Raw genomic sequence first — 16,881 nt, 5'->3', positions numbered from 1 at the left:
CGTTTGTTCTCCAAGTTACACAAAGTTCAGAGCCACACAGGGGAAAAGCTAACGGTGACTCGGAACAGACCTGGTGTCTTCTCTTTAAGCCAATAGCCTGGCAAGGTGCCTTTGCCAAAAAAAAGAAACAAACACCACCAAAACCAAAAAAAGTAAACCAAAAAACAAACCCTTGATTTGCCACCTTCATGTAATTTAACCAACTCAGCCATTGTTTCTTCTGTCCTGGCTGGTATTAGAAGTGCCAAACGCAGCATTTGCACCAAGCTGCGATCACTTTTTCCTCTTCCTGGCCTAATCAATTACAATTGATTTTAGGAACATCTAGTGCTGGCCTTGCATCAAGAGATTGTTACTCATACACATATTTTTTAAACAAAAAAAGTTATTTTCTGCAGTATCCCACAGCCAGGCACTATCAGCCATCACAGCAATAAAGCACAACAAACAGAACTCAGGCATGGCCATGGTGCTCATATGGCCAGTAAAGACTGGAGCTGCTGCATCCAATTAATCCAAAGCTTCAGCCTGCTCTACATCTCCCAGCCCTGCACTAGTGATCATATTCATTCGTTTATTAGGGAAACCAACAGAGTAAACAAACTTCCAGGATTACCAGACCTTGGGCTGCTGGGCAGACGGCAGAGCCTTCCCCTTGTAACAGCATGGTGTGTAGAAACTCCTTCTTGCACCACAAAGTGTTTTGACACCCTTAGAGAGGACTGCTACAGCTCCTCTTCAGAAGAACAAGACCGGAAAGCTTCATATCCAGCCAGATTCAAGGGAAGCTTTGGCATCAAACCAAATGAAGATCTTCAGGGTAAAATTTGGAGGAAATGCTGTAGTCACAGCCAGGTAGAACCTGGCAGTTTGGGCTGCATCTTCTCAGCTTACAGGAGCTGGCTTCTGAAACTCCATCACAAAGGCAAAGCCCCAGTGTCTCCAAAGAGGTAGAAAGTAACGCACAACAGCCCTGAAAAGCAGCTGTTGCAAGCAGGAAAAGCTTCTCACAAAGATGGCACTGATCAGGTGCAACTTTTCATGAAAAGTACACAAGGGACAGAGATGGCAGCTGGATCACGATGCAGGGAAAGGGAAGCCACATACTCTTCTGTCCCTGTTCATCAGTTAGCAAGTGGTCCAGACAGTCCTGGCCTCTTGCAGCTTTGTCACACCCTGCTCAAAAGTTACTCTGACTAAATAAAGGCAGCAGAGACAAGAGATGTCCGGCTATCTCCATCCCCCGCCAACACCTCCACCTTGCAGTGCATACAGCTCCCAAGCTTGGCAGAAGGGGGAACCAGGAACCAAAGCCACAACCAGATAAAAGCGTTTCGTGCTCTGATCCTAAATGATAGGACCTATAAATAGCACGGTGGCACTACTTGAGAGAGGCAACACCTTCCCCAAGTGCCTATGAAGTGTTCCTTGTTAGCTCAACCTGCAAGGCAGCAACACTGGCTTGGAAATCCATCATTGCTTCAGCTGCCCTTTAAGAGCAGGAGATGGCAAGGTTCTGGGTAATGAAATCCAAGAATGCCTTTGTCAATTAATTATGGAGAAAGCTGTACCACGCAAGCCCCATCTCACACCCTCCATCATTTTTGCTGCTCAATATAACTTTAATTAATCTTTCCTTTGGCAATTTGAAGGAAGGGTGAGCACGCTGCAAACACCCACTGAGTATTAAATTGATTTCCTGTTTTATAGTCCTCTTTCCGTCCCTATTGGCGCAGCTATGATTTGTGGCCCTTCACTCAGAGGCATTTTTTCCATGCTAATATAATCCAAGGCCCCAAGCAACAATCCCATCCAGAAAAGTAACACTTCGCACAGCCGATTGCTTCAGCCCAGCCTCTGCCAACACAGAGCAGATTCTCTCCTGCCCCCTTTTGTCCCTCCGCCATGAGAGTTCAAATCAGCCACCTTACCTTATCTCCATACCTTCAGCATTTTTGCCTAAAAATTGGCAATGTTTTTGTCCTAAGTAACTCAGCAATCAGGTCCCCACAGTTTCCTGCCTGCCATTTGTAGTAGTGCATCTTAATCACCAAAGCACAAAGGCAAAGCTTATTCTGCTTGCAAACACGACCTCCTGGCTGAGGTACCAGGCTGGTCTTGTACTCTAGATATCTGGACCTAAAACCAAAGGCAGGAACACCAAGCTCAGTTGAGCTCCCCAATAACTCCATCTACCCTCAGAGAGAGACACCATCTCACCTTGAGCTTGTGGGGCTGAAAGCAAGATCTTCAGCAGCAAGCACACCCCAGCGCACAAGCCAAGTCTGGGGTAGGCAGGAAAATAAGGACAATCAAGTGCAGTCCGGCTATGCAGCAATGGAACAAACTCTTTTTGAAAGGACCTTCACCTTGTAGGGGACAGAGGCCCTGATTTTCAGCAGTCAACCATTTAACGCTGGGGGTGGTTAGGGATCACCCACACACCCCAGTGTCACCCCAAGGACAGGCACAGGGACTAGCTGCCAGCAGTTTCTGTCTCAGGCATTCAGGTCCTTGTTCAACACTACTTTCTTGGTACCATGGGTTAGGAGACCTTGACCTAAAACATTGCACCCCCCTCAGCAGCTGTCCCACAAGAGCCTTTCTGAGCCTTCTGGCCACCAGCTTCAGTCTTCCGGGAGGAGACAATCCAGGTCAGACCTCCTCCTTAGGTAATTCCCATACCATGGGACTTGCCCTGGATTTATTCCTTGAAATTAAGTTGAGGAATAATAGCCTTAGAGATGGCAGAAGAAAATTTAAGACTAAAACTGCTGTAACCCTAAACTTCATTTGGAGTGGTTCAGTGGCTAAGCACTGTCCCCAACTGAGGACATTTCACCAGCCATGCCCACAACATAGAGTGAACCATTACAGCTTATTTAACTGCATCATTTGGGGAGGGATGTTCTTCCTTTGCAAAACCTGCCCCTCTTCCCTTGACACACTAGGTGTCAAAACCTCACTGTTTTCACCCCAAGCAATGCAGCAGGGGAATGGGTGACCCCAAACAGACAGGCGGGAAATTCACTGCCACCTGCCCACCTGCAGAAAAAATGGGTTTATCACAAAAATGAACAGAAGTAGAGCCATTAGCTGAGCCGCATCCTCAAAAAAGGAAGGTAACAGCCCAGGCCTGCTTGGAGCAAACTTTAAGGCAGGCTGACAATTTAAAACCACATGGTCCTGGATGAAAGGGGGCAGTTCATGATAGATCACGTCTATTCAAGGGCCAGACAAGGAAAGCAAACATAGGCTCATTTTACTCATTGTTCTTTATCCACCAACACCAGGAGAGGAGTGTTGCAGCACTGTTGGAAGAGAGAAAAGAAATGGACAGCAGGCAGAAAAGAAATGGGAGCTATTTACGGAGGATAGCTAATTTGAGCTGTTTACAGACTTCCCCTCTGAGAGCTCGGGGATGGGAGGGCGGCAGGGGGGTGGTTTCAGCCATTAAAAATTACAACGTGAGAATCCATTAATTTTCCATAGAAACAATGTCGTCATAGAAGCAAGACAAATCCGATCAGTCATGCAAATGTGCTGATGTTAAATTCTCAGGCCTGGGTGGGGAATTTGAGTTGCCAAAAACACAACAATGAAGAGATCAGAATGAGATTAGCAGCCAGAGTGGCTGCAGCACTGAATGGCGTGGTGGGGGCATGGGATGTAACCAAAGGCACCCCCAGACTACAGTGGGGTTCATGCCCTAAGTCAAGCATAGGTGCCCAGCGGAACAGACAATAAAAAAACCCCATTGTCTGTGTATGTGATTTCAGGAACTGGACAAATGCCACAGTCTTGCTCTGCAAGCCAGCGAGAACCTCCACAGTCCACTGAGCTCACTCCAGGGAATGAAAGGCTGAGCACCCCACAGGACTGGGACCCTTGCAAGCTGTGAAATCACAGTGTGGAGGAACAGCAAGAGACGATAGCAGAGCAAACAGGTGAGTCTCTCATAGCACAACACAGCAAAGCAGTAAGCAACACAAGTTTAGAGAGAAACCAAGGAGGAAGCAGGTTGGCACCAGCACTGTCCCAGGCATATGCTGAGCTGTGATGTAGTCTGAAACATGGCATTTCTGTTGTGTTAATAAGGGGCAAAATACAAAACAGTATTTTTCCCCTCCCTACAACAACAAAAAACCCCAACAAAACAACAAACACACAACAAAAGGAGACCAGCAGATTTTATCACCTTTCCTCCCTCTTCCCTCTAAACATCAAACTTTACAAACGCTCCCCAGAGGGACATACTACACACGGAAAATTACAGCGGCATCCCGAGCAGGAGGAGTGGAAATCGCTCACCCTGGCAGCGGAGCGCAGCCCTTCCTTGCGAAGAATCCAGCCACCATCCTGGACTGGCCTCGCCACAAGTATTTAGGAGTTAAAAATAACCTTGCAAAATGAAGCGCTCCACCCCCTGCAGTACGCGAAACATTACTAGAGTAACGCCTGTGACAAGGATGCTTCCGGGTAAGTCTCACTGCGGGCAAAACCGCTTCAAAGAAACATATCAACACAAGAAAAAAAAGCAGAGGTCAAAACACAGCTCAAGAGATGGTTCACCCAGGTTCGTCCATAAGCCAAAATATCAGTAGTGTCATCACAAACAGCTGTTTGGTTCACCTGTTAAGTTTGAAAACACATTGGTTTTACATCTGAAGCCTTTGATGCTTACAGCAAAGGGAAGCCCCTCCGCACGGGCACTGCCTGTGCTTGTAGGTGGTTGCTGGTGCCCACAAGCCTGGGGAAGGCTCAGCCCATCAGTGTCTGAGAAGGGGCACTCGCACCTGCGCTATGCGCCTCAGGGAAACTCCCCATACCACCCCCAATTTGCCCAGAAACAGGCATTTGCCAAGTAACTCACCTTGGTCACAGAAACCTGACCTCTAGTGCCATGTAATCCAAAGAGGTGGCTTTCCCAGAAGGGGACAATCCTGCAGGATACAGCGATGCCCCAGATGGGAGCTGTGCTGCTAGCTCAGCATGACACAGCCCAGAGCACGGGCTGCTGCGAGGACACCTGGTTCAGGGAGGCAATTAGAGTCCCCTAAAACGCCCCATACCCCTCTGGTAATTCCCTGCCTGTTTTAAACTCCTACAAGAAAGCCTGAAAAAACAGTGATTGCCTTTTCTCATTGTGCGTATAGAGTAATAAACAGGGTCTCCGGCTTCCCCTTCCGCAGCTCGTAAGCCTTGTCAGCAGCCTGTTCAAAATACCTCTCTGGATTTGCACCTTTAGAGGCACGTGGCAAAGGATCCAAGCAGCTCACCCCAGCAGACACTCTTCAAGTCTGCTTTGTGATGGCGAGCATTATAAGACCGTCAGCAGCACGCCCGTATATGAATACTGCACTCTGCAGACATCCCCGTGCGGCACACAAAAAATCACAGCGTTGCCCTCATAGGAGGGATTCGCATCCTGCCGTGGCCTTCCTTTGGGTGGTTCCTTCTAATGCCCCAAGACTTCTTCCTTTCCAGTCAGCCCTATCAGCAGTGCTCCCAGAGCTCTGCTTTCACTGCTTCCTCACCCTTTTCTGAACCCCACTGCCATAAACTCTCCGTTCTTGTCTTTCAGCGTTACTGTCCCACATCAGCTAAACTCATCCACCCAAACATCCACAACAACCATCACTGCAGTCTCAGTAGCTCCCACCTTGGTCTATTCCATTGCAGTTGCACGTATGAAGTAAATGCTCTTAATATTCAAGGCCACTTTTTATTGTCCCAGCCGTACACACCACAGTGAGCATCTACGACTGTGCAGCAACACAATCCTCCCAGTGTACAGAGCTCCACAGGATTTAAAGATCAGAGGCTGTCACAGCTCCAGTTACGGAGGTATCCGTTTTGGGTGCAATTTCTCCCCATACAAAATTCCTCTCAAGATTCACAACCAAAAGCCACAGCAGTCACAAAGTTCTGCTTTCTTCAACAAGATCTCATTACTCTCTATTTACTAAGATTGCTCAGAAAGGTGTAGAATTCTGCTCTGATCAGACCTCAGAGCTTTAAACCAGTGTGTTGATACACCAGCATACAAGTGGAAGACACAAGCAAGACAGCCATGGACCATAAAGTCTTCTGACATAACTGATCCTGCAAGAGCAGTGAGCAATCAGGGAAGCAGTGAAGGGTTAAGTGTCATTATATCCATTCATCTTATTTATGCAGTAGGTGCCCACGAGAAGTTGGTCTTTATCGACATACATCCTGTAACATTCTCGTTCTCTGTTTCACTTCAAGCACTTAACTACATCTGGGTGAGGACAGGCTCCCTACTTCCCAAGCGAGCCAGCTGCACCCTTCACTCGCTCAAACATCAATGACAAAAGCCTGCTCAAGAATATGCATCTGTTTCACGTATGGCTCATACAGCTAATTTAAACATTTTCCATATGTTGCCAAAAAACTGTGACCAAATACCATTTGCCAATAAATGGGGAGATTGTCTGGCTTCCACAGAGAAAGGTTTCATCACACAGCTTGTAGCAACAGCTCCTTGGTTCCCAGGTCTGCCTGGGCTTCCCCAGCCCCTTCCGCAGTCAGATGCTGCTGACCGGGATCATGCCACTGCAGCAACACACCTGATGGACTGCAGTGTGCAGGTCTTTTCCAAAGTCTGCTAAGAACACCTCAATACGTGAAGAAGATCTATCAGGTCATGCAGTGCAAACATCCCCTGCTCCTGGTTCCAGAGAAGGTACTTACTCGGAGGACAGGCATGCTTTTTGCTTAGCCCTCATCCAGACATTACCATCAGGCGCCAGGCTGTAGCTGTTGGAACTCCTCAAAGCATAAATGAAGCTCTGGGGCTCCACGTAAGCTATAATTTCATGTTTCCACATTTTGCTGTGCCATCTGAAATTAGCATCTCACTTTTAATGTACCCATTGTGGCTTCCTGCTCAGTTCTAGCCTGGCAACGGGTCATTTGCCATATTACAGCTACACCACATCCAAACTAATGGTCTGTAGCTGGGTAGATGGGAGGACTGGGCAGATAGGTAAGGCCTTCACGCAGGGGTACTGCTCTCCAAAAGGTAGATCTGGTCAGGGAAGCAGACAATAAATATCTCTATTTGGAAATGCAGGGGACGCTATTAGAAGGATTTAAAAATTCAAAGGGGAAAGCACATGGATGTCACTATTTTCCTTGTCAATAATGGCACATTATACTTGCACCCCAAGAAAGCGCAGTGCAGAATCTGTGCCTACTGGAACCGGCCTTGCACGGTAAAACCCGCCTCATCTCTTTAGACAAAGCTTGCTGAAGCAGGCACCAAACAGATGTCCCAAAGAGCCATCCAAAGACATGTTTCTCAGCATGTCCTGAAGACGTGAAGCAATTTTTTTCAGTCACAGAATCCAAGGTAGAGCTGGATGTCCCAGCTCTCCAGCCCAGTGCTCCACCATTAGATAGACCATCTGCTGCTGGCCAGCACCAAGGTGCTAGAGTTACCTTCCCTCTCTTGAGGCTGAAGGGTTTCAAGTCCTTGTCCTGACAAGGCAGTCATGCTACAGAAAGGGCAGCTGGACCAAGGAGAAGATGAGGGCGTTCAGCTCCATGTTCACTGGCACGCTGGGCTGTTTCCCATTGCCCAAGGCAAGGAGATTCACATTGACCACAGCTATCCAACTCCTACACCTAGTGGCCATCCCAAAGCATCTCCTCCCTCTTTGGGGAAGCTGTCGGGGACCACAGACACAGTTAACTGAAAGTCCCCCTCGAATCTGACGTAGGGTGAAGCACATGAAAAATTACTCATGCAATTGATTCACATGGTTTCCGTCATTCATAAATTCCTATGCATAAAGGGGAGGCATTGGATTTTCACGTAACTGATCCAGACAGCTGCAGATTTCCATAGGCACTAAGGGCCTGCAGGCAGCAGCCACTCCTCATGTAATCCAGTTAAACAGCTGGAATGAATGAAAATGCTGTGCAATTCAGCATGCTAACGGCAGCCACCTCTGCTTCCTCCACGGGTAGTGCAGGGTCCTCTCCAGTTTAGCCTCTTCCCGTGGGTCCAAATTACAGGAGTTATTTCATGCCCTGGACTCTGCAGGAAGCCTGGAGCACATGCAACTATGAGGCTACAGTAATGGAAGGCTGCCCTCAGAGAGCGCTAGGAACATATCCAGGCTCTCCGTTGCAGTCTGTCTCCTCATGGTAAGATGTAGCTTTTGGGGAGACCACTGCAGAACATGCAAGCCTTCTCACGAACAGAAATCAGTACACTGGAGATTGGGTATAGAAGGAAAATCAACACACAGCCATCTCCAAAGGCAAGGTGGTGGAATTAATACAAAATATAATTGCTAGTAGACCCAGCTCCAGACTGGAATCAAAGGCTCTGAAGTCAGGAGGATCTCAGGTGGAAGCTGTTTGCCATTTAAAGGCCCTTCATGCCATTCAGCATTATATCACTTCACAGCAGATGTGAAGAGTCAGCATAAAACCACAGCATTAAGTAATTTGAAGGAGGCATCATTAATCCTTCACCCCCTAGGAAGGCCAGTCTAACTGAGCTCTGTCCCCTCATGCAGCAAGACTCGCTTAAAGCATCCAACAGAAGATGACATTCAACGAGGCTTATGCTTTATGCATAGGCAAATATGGTCTACCTTCCACACTTCCATAAACTGCTAACTCGTTCTTAGTGCTTTCCAGTCACATTTCATCACTAATACATAAATCTCCTACAACTTTATGGAAACTGGAGGGTGTCTCAGTGAAGATTAGCTACAGCCAGTTTGTTCTCCACCAGCTCAGTCCCTGATTCTGCTCACTTTTCACAGCTCACTGATACTGGGAGAAGAAAGAAGACGGGAGGCAAGACTGTCCTCCTCAGGACCACACAGGAACACCGATGCAGAGCATCGGCACGCACTCTGCCATGGTGCCACTCAGCTCTCTAAAAGACAGAGGGTTTTTTCATCCTTGCTCAGTGTGTACCACCTTGGCTCTGCAAGAGAAGAGAAAGGATCCTTGTCATCATCAGTCCCCTTCACGCCACAGCTGGATCTATTCCAGGAGCAGCATAACGCAGTCATATAATTAGCGACTATCACAACGCGTAAGCTGGGCTGGATTGAAGGTGCAAAAGCAACTTCAATTTTGGTATTTCCCAGCCTTAATAAAATGACTTTACACAGGGAATGAAGACAACTTCTTCCCCTGACAAGCTGTGCCCTCTGTATAGCAAACAGTCTTGTGTCAGGAGCGTGCCTGTCTTTGAAGTGGGAGGTTGCAGTTTGACAAAAGCAGGGAGCAAAGGGGAGAGGGGACAGAGCTGCTTTGAGGCAGTTGCCAGGATTTAAGAGTGCCAGTAAGGTCTCCCTGCATTAGCCTTGCTCTGAGGCAGTGAAACCCTTTTTTGGCTCAGGCTCTGAAAACACTTCCCAGCCCCAGGCAGACCAATGTCAGGAAAAACTCCAGCCCAAAGAACTGCAAACTAGAAACTGGTTCCAGTTTCTCACAGCAGTAAGCACCAGGCCTTGCCACGAGCACCCCTGGGCATCGGCAGGAGCAGGGTCACCAGCACCGCTGGAAAAAGGAAGGTACCAGAAATGGGAAGTGGCTCATTTATTGCAGAAGGACCCTTGTGCTGGGTGAGAAAGAGGACTCAGTGCCCAGGCATTCGCTCCAGCATCTGCTGGTTATCAACACCTCCTGCTCCTCCAGCAGACATGGACGGGGGATGCGCTCAGCAGGAGAGCCTGAGGGAGCTGTAGCAAGCCCCTTTCCCTCCCACCATTAGTAGAAAGGATGAGCAGGGAGATCTGTCCCCGGCTCGTCCTCTCAGGGAGCAGAATTCCTGTGCCAGCTCTGGATCAGCGGGAAAAAAAAATGCAAGCACTTTCCAGAAGGGCTGCCCCCATCAAAAAGAGTTTCCAGCTATTGTAACAACCCAGCAGCAGCAGATCTGCTCCCCCTCCGGTCAGTCATCCCCCTGCATCCACATCAACACCACAACTTTTAACCCATCAAATGCCAGTGCTTCCCTGCATGGTACACACCTGTACTTTAATATTAAACTTGCACAAGATTAAAATCACCATAAAGCAGCATTGCCTAGCATGGAGGTTTTCAAGCTGTACTCTTCTGATTCCCCTCCGGATTTTGCACAGACTTTCAGTATAGTGGGGAGCAAACCTTCACCCACTCTTCAGGCACCTGCAAGAGAGGACAGAGCTCCCTCACCATCAGACACTGAAGAGCTGAAAGCAGGCAAATCCACTGGTAAAAAGGGGTACTACCAGGGTCTAGAAGTCTGAGGAAGTTCAGAAATGTAATATTTAAGGTAGTCCAGAAAACATAACTCAGTTCCTAACATACCATTCCTCAAACAAAGCAACCAACACATGACAATTTCTTCTCCACGCTCAAATATACAAGTAGCCTCATGTCCATGTTTCATTCATTTATCGGGACATTACTGTCCTGCGTCAGTCTTCATCAGCCACACTCAAATACTCCACACTCAGCAGTCATGCAGTGCACACACCACTCCTGAGAGACGTTGATACGATGGAGACTGCTGAACTACAACGCTGACAGGGAGGTGATGCAAATGTGTCAACCCTTGTTTTTATTTACTCAGCCAGGAGGAAATTGAGCACCAAGATCCTTAAATTTTTTGTTTCCCTAGCAGGAACTGCAGCAACAAAAAGATACTGTCAGCACCACAAAGAAAAAGCTTGCATCCAGCACAGAGATTCATACTTTGTTTTTATTTAATGCTGGCTAGGCAGGATGAGTATAGTTCACTGTGTCCTTTCACATCAAAGGTGTCCTTACGGCAGGAATGGCACAGCTGTCACAAAGGACCTGGGTATTATCAGATGAGGAACCAGTATTTTCATGGCTGGTGATGGCTTCACATGCTAAGGCTGGTTTTGTCTCCTCAGCAGGTCTGACTGCACATGAAAGGTCACAAGATCAATAACAGAAGGTGGCACAAGGGGTCAGAGAGCAAGCGAAAGGGGGAACACATCAATATATTTCTCTGGGCTTATTGCTAGTAGGCCCTTTTACAACCACGTATTAGATGTTGAAAATCAATCATGATTCACGTGAAACCTTATCTGTTCCACTAGTCCTAGATGCAGGGCAAACAGCCATTGGGAAGTTTGGGGAAGACAACCCAAGGAACTTCACAGATCTAGAAGTGATAAATAAAACTCGAAATATTCCCCCAAGAGAAAAAACAATGCAGTGCACCAAATCCACACGCTTCTGCCATCAGCAGAGAATACTGTGTATAAACTACGCGAAGGACATGCACTGTCACAGCATGCTTTCCAGGTGCCATCACAATGAGGACAGGTTGTGAACTTTCACAAGCTAGGAAGTGCTCCTATCAATTGCTCTTAGAAGTTGCTTTTCCCTAGTCACGCCTAGCTCCTAAACAGAATCCCAAACTAGCCGAAAGCCAGTGGTACGCTCATATAATCAAAGTTTCAGGAACGGCATGCTCTGTGTTCAGGACAAGCCACAGAACCAACTCACCCACAGCGCTGCCTTCATATTTCCTTCTGTTGACACTGATAGAGGATGCGTATTTATTCTTACACATCTCGACTTCTCCGCCCTGTCCAACATGGCTGAACGAGCACTACTAAAGATCTGCTACTGACTCTACAAGGATTCTCTTTTTTATTCTTCTTAACCTCACTGGTTCACCCACTGACTGTCCACATGGCGAGCACCACCAGCAGCCATCTGTAGATGCCACAACAGAGAGCTACCAGTCTATGCCCACCATACACCCCATCACAGCAGCCAAATGCTTAGCTGAGACTGGGTAAAGAACAACTTGTTTATCGTCCTTCCCAGGGGTCCAGCAGTAAAGGCACAATGTCCTTCCCTGAAATCAGGGCCATCACAAACACAAGGTGCTTTTGAAACCATGCCTTCAGCCACAAAAGCGACTAAAAACTCTAGCAAAGTAACAGAAGTGTCAAACTTCCAGTACCAGAAGATGTCCAGATACCACAGTGGTGAGTACATTACCGCTGGGTTCCTACACTGTCCTTCCTTCCATCACCCCCCACCATGATTTGTTAGACACTTCCCTGGAGAGGACAGCCATTCGGGAGCGATGGCATGCACCTCCTCTGGTCATCCCCTTTCCACTGCAAATGAATAAATGGGGACATTCAAAATTGTCCCTCAAACGATTGAAATGTCCCTCAAAACAATGCAAAACATGCTGCAGAGATGCACTAAGCAATTTCCCTGGGGTGTGCAGCATAGCTGCTACTGCCATCAACATTTCCCCTCCGTTTCCCCAGCCAGCATGAGCTTGGAGTTCCTCAAGAATGGATTTTCTTGCAATAGCAAAGGATAAGTATTTTCTGCTATTGAAAACAGCTGGGTTTCTCTGAGTCCCCCAAGACAGAGACAACATATGGAAAGCTTTGGTCTAAAAGGAGACAAGAATGGAAACTGGTAGGCAACACTAACTAAACCAGCTGCAACACCTGATGCACTGACTCACATGTGGATAAGAAAAGAGTAAAGGGATGCTGCAGTTAAGCTCTGGCACTTCTCCTGCCAGGAGGCTATGGATGCTAAAAGCTTATGCAGGTTCAAAAAGAAAGCAGATGGAAGACAAATCTATCCAAGATCATTAAAGACAATGAACCATCTCTGGCTCAGGGACCATGCAGTCTGCTACAGTCAGGGAGACTTTTTGGACGTATCACTCTGTTCTGCCCTGCTTTTCTACACCTCCCTTGGCACTTACTGGTGGCCCAATGGAAACAGGCTACTGAATTTTTCTGGAGGCAGATCAGCCATTCTTAAGTATTAATAACAGTACATTTCTAAGGGATCATTTTAGCTTTAGCAAAGCTCCAAACACAAAGGAGCAGATTTATAAAAGGCCTTTAGAAAGTATTTTCCAAGTGCTTATCCATACCTTTAGGCTCCCAACTAATTTTAAAATTCTGGTCTGAACTGCCTGTGGTGGAAAGGAGAAATTTTATAGAGCGTCTTTAATAAAACGGCAGGACGTAATCACCTCTCTGGGATGTTCCTATAGAGAAGTCACAGTAAAACACGCAGTATGTTGGGCACTGAATGACAGGGCAAGGTATGTAAGCAGAGAGGGAATAATGTGGTTACCAGCTGGTAAACTACTGAACTTGCAGAGCCACAGATGAGTCTTCATGGCTGGAAAGCTTCTCCGATTCCCCCCACTACTAGTTTTATTCTGCCCCAGCTCGGAGAGCGACAATAACAGGCTGGATCGTTCCTGCCAAACCCCAGAGCACCACAAACGGTTTCAGAAACGGAGGGGGTGTTCAGAAGAGCTTGCTTTGCAGAGCCCAACTTCCAGGCGGCGAGAGGGCGAGGGAGAAAACGCAAGGCTGAAATCACCCCCAGACACATTCAGCTCGTTCAAAGCTTCCAGCAGGGGGATTTAGCCAGAGCTTAAAGCAGTTCTCTGTGACTCTTTGTCACAGGAGTGTAGGTACAAACAAACAGGAGCTGGGACAAAGGGAGTCAACACACATTTTATTAGTAAGAAGTTAATCGGCTTAAAGTGTGCAACTAAATAAGCAAAGCTTACATTAAAGTGACCCGCCGAGAAAAGATGCCATGGAAATAAAGTTATAGGAAATACAATATAGTCTCTATGTTCTTTTGTAATCCAGCATGATAAATATTCATGATTCTGGGTTAATGGGGTACCCAGCTCTCAGCCACCACAATAGTTTTTTGTTTATTCTCAAGACCATGAACTTTGGAACCATGAACCTGAATTTCAGGACTCTGCATTCAGGCATGTTAGCAAAATTCGGGGCAAGGCAGGGGGATGGAGACAACGCCAGGACCTTGGCTTGTGACAGTGTAACAGATGTTGCTGGCAGGTTTTTGATAATGAGTAACAAGAGCCCCAGGATGCACAGGACTTCTGGTGTATCCATCACCCCCTCTGCCTCACCACCAGCAGAAGAATGAGAGAAGAGGCACCACCTGCAACACAACCCCATCCATCACCTCCAGCCTCTCTCAATAACATGGCTTATTACAGAGTTTCTCTCTCCAGAGGACAACAGCATCCTCAGGCCAGCCCTCGAGAAAGCAGCAGCTGCTGGCATCTCACAGCAGCATCACGGAACGGAGAAGAGGTCCACTCCTTACACGGGAAGGAAGACCTGTACACCCCTAAACGCAACCCCTTGAGCCTTCATACTGGCTGAAAGGGCTTTTTGGCATTCTGAAAACAGTCCTGCAGGAAGAGGTCACCAAGCTCCAGCCCAGCATTCACACCACATAGCAAACGTCCTTCCAAAGCACATTTTAAAGAGTCCCAAACCTCCCTAGCCAGCCCCACATTCAGTTGATCCTTTGACTGTGCCTTCTTCTGCTGATAGCAAAACTGGGAAAGCTGGCAATGTTGCTACGAGACCTCCCAACATCTCTACTCCCAATTGTATTAACATGTACAGAATACTGTTCCTCCTTTCAAGGTATTTTAGGAGTCTTTGGGGTTAATGAAGGACATGAGGAAACTTTAAAAAAAAAAACCAAAAACATAGAAATTGAAAGTTCAAAGCCTTGAAAGCAATATGAGGAAAACAACTTTAAATGCTGAATCAAATGCATTTTAAGAATCTTGAGCTTGTTGGTTTGTTTCCCCACGTTCGCTCACAACTAAAAGTGAAGACTATGATCCTGTAAGGTCTTCAGGAGTTTTGTGGTGTATTCCACTCAAAGTACCACCCTCTTTCCCTACAAAAAATTCCCATTAGCTTTTCTCTCTTCTCCCACGTAACGTACTGAACCATGAAAGCAAGCCTTCAAACAGCCTGGCACCAAACAGCCAGGCTCTCCGTTTTGCTGAGAGCTAGGAGCACAGCTCTCCACATCACTGCGGATCGGTCTGCTTGGTCTGCAAATAGAGCTTGTACCCCTTCACTGACCCCTCAGGGTTTAATTGCCTATTTTAGGGAAAGTGCAGCCTAATATCTGTAAATTAATAGGATCTGTTCTTCATGCATCTTCCTTTAGGACAACCTAGACGACAAACCTTGCCACAGCGAGCTTTATTTCCCCCCTTGGGCAGAGGTCCTTGTTCTGATCAGCTGAACCTGAGCAGCAATAGGACAGGCAGTGCAAAGGCCAACCGTTTCTTCAGAATAAGGCTTCTTGTAAGAGTACAAAAGTCTAAAAGAAACAACAATGTTCCCTTAGGTTTTAAGTCTTTGATGCTTCAATTGCAATACTTCTACACGGGACTACCACAGAATATTCATACATAAAGAAGAGGAATTTAGTAAGAACCCCTGAAAACTGAGAAATTAATACAAAAGCTGAAAGTGTACTTTTGGAAGGAAAACTATTTCTCCAACTACTGAAATACCTGCCTTGAATCACAGAAAGACTCCGTCTAAAAATCCAATACATTAGTAAACAGCAACAGCCTTCTCAAAACTGAGGTATCCTGCTCAGAGAGCATGTATTTAGCATTTACCTTTGTAATATTTTATCTTTGCAATAGCTGCATAAAAGATGGCTGTCCAGATGGAGGAATACACAAATATGCACAGGAGGGGAACTCATTGGGAAGAAAACACTTTCCCCATTCCCTGTGTGGAATTTTGCACAGAATGTCCTATTCCCCCTGAAACAGGGGACACCCCCATGCCCTCCCACCCAGCGCCAAGGACATGCCTCTTCCCCTCACACTTGCCACAATCTACCTCCATAACGACGAGCCAGTGGGACAGCCCAAACCTGGCAGCTCCTTCCATTTCACACCAAGCAGAGGCGTAGCTACAAAATACACAGGCACCACAAAAGCATCACATCCAGCTGCCGACACTGCCCCAGGAGGACAGAAGGAGCTGGCGTACTTGATGGTTTGAGGGTCTCCATTTCACGCATGCTTGCAAACCCCATGGCAAACTCACCCCTGCCAGGAGATGCGGGATTGTACAATGGGCAAAGAAGGCAAAAGAACAGAAAATGTTCTTCTCAACGTCAAGACAAAAAAAAGAGGGCAGCCAGGAAGTTTTACTCCTCATGTCAACATCCCATTACTATCCAGCAGTTTACCACAACAACAAAACTTTCCAAGAAAAGGCAGAGACTTGGGCACTCGAGCAATGGCCTTAGGAGATCCCACTCTCTGCCCAGGAAACAGCAAAAAACCCCAGCATATCACATATCACCTTCTTACTGAAGCATGACAAGGAAGAGAATATATGGCAGAAGAGGCCAAAGAGGGGAAAACCAGAAATCAATAGGATCTAACAGAGCGTGACGGAAAATCACTTCCCCCATAAAAAGAGGTTACTTGCCAGGTTAATGAATCTTTTCTGTTCTGTACTTAGACACCCAGGAAATCGAAGGGGTCACAGGAGCAGTGTGGGTGGGAATGCAATCCCTAGAACATGCTTTCAAGAACAATCAAAGGTTAGAGATTAAATCCAGGCAGCGGTCAACTGCACAACACATCAGCAGCTTGATACATGGGCCAGCTGCAGCTCAGAGCAAAATACACTTGCAGCATCAACAGCGCAGCAAGTAACAGGCTTCTCTCCGCCGCAAAACCAGCCCAACAGGCCACCCAGCCCTCCCGAAGGGTCAGCCCCGAGAATCGGAGCATCTCTGCCTTCCCAGGTCAGCGGTGCCAGCAGGGACAAAACAAACTGGTCTGTAAGTCTCTGAGTAACTGCAATAGGACCACAAAAACCAGCCGGCACCAGAAGTCACACTGCACATAACTCAGAAAGCTCTTGGCCCAGCAGCCAAAACTTCTCAAAACTCACTTTAAGGCAAAGACCTGTGCCTTACTCTGCTGGGAATGCACAGGCAGCAGACAAACCAACAGAGGAGTGTCTGGACAATAGCAGG

Source organism: Mycteria americana, chromosome 6, assembly GCF_035582795.1.
Source record: "Mycteria americana isolate JAX WOST 10 ecotype Jacksonville Zoo and Gardens chromosome 6, USCA_MyAme_1.0, whole genome shotgun sequence".
NCBI lineage: Eukaryota > Metazoa > Chordata > Aves > Ciconiiformes > Ciconiidae > Mycteria > Mycteria americana.
Note: the sequence above shows the minus strand (reverse complement) of the source record.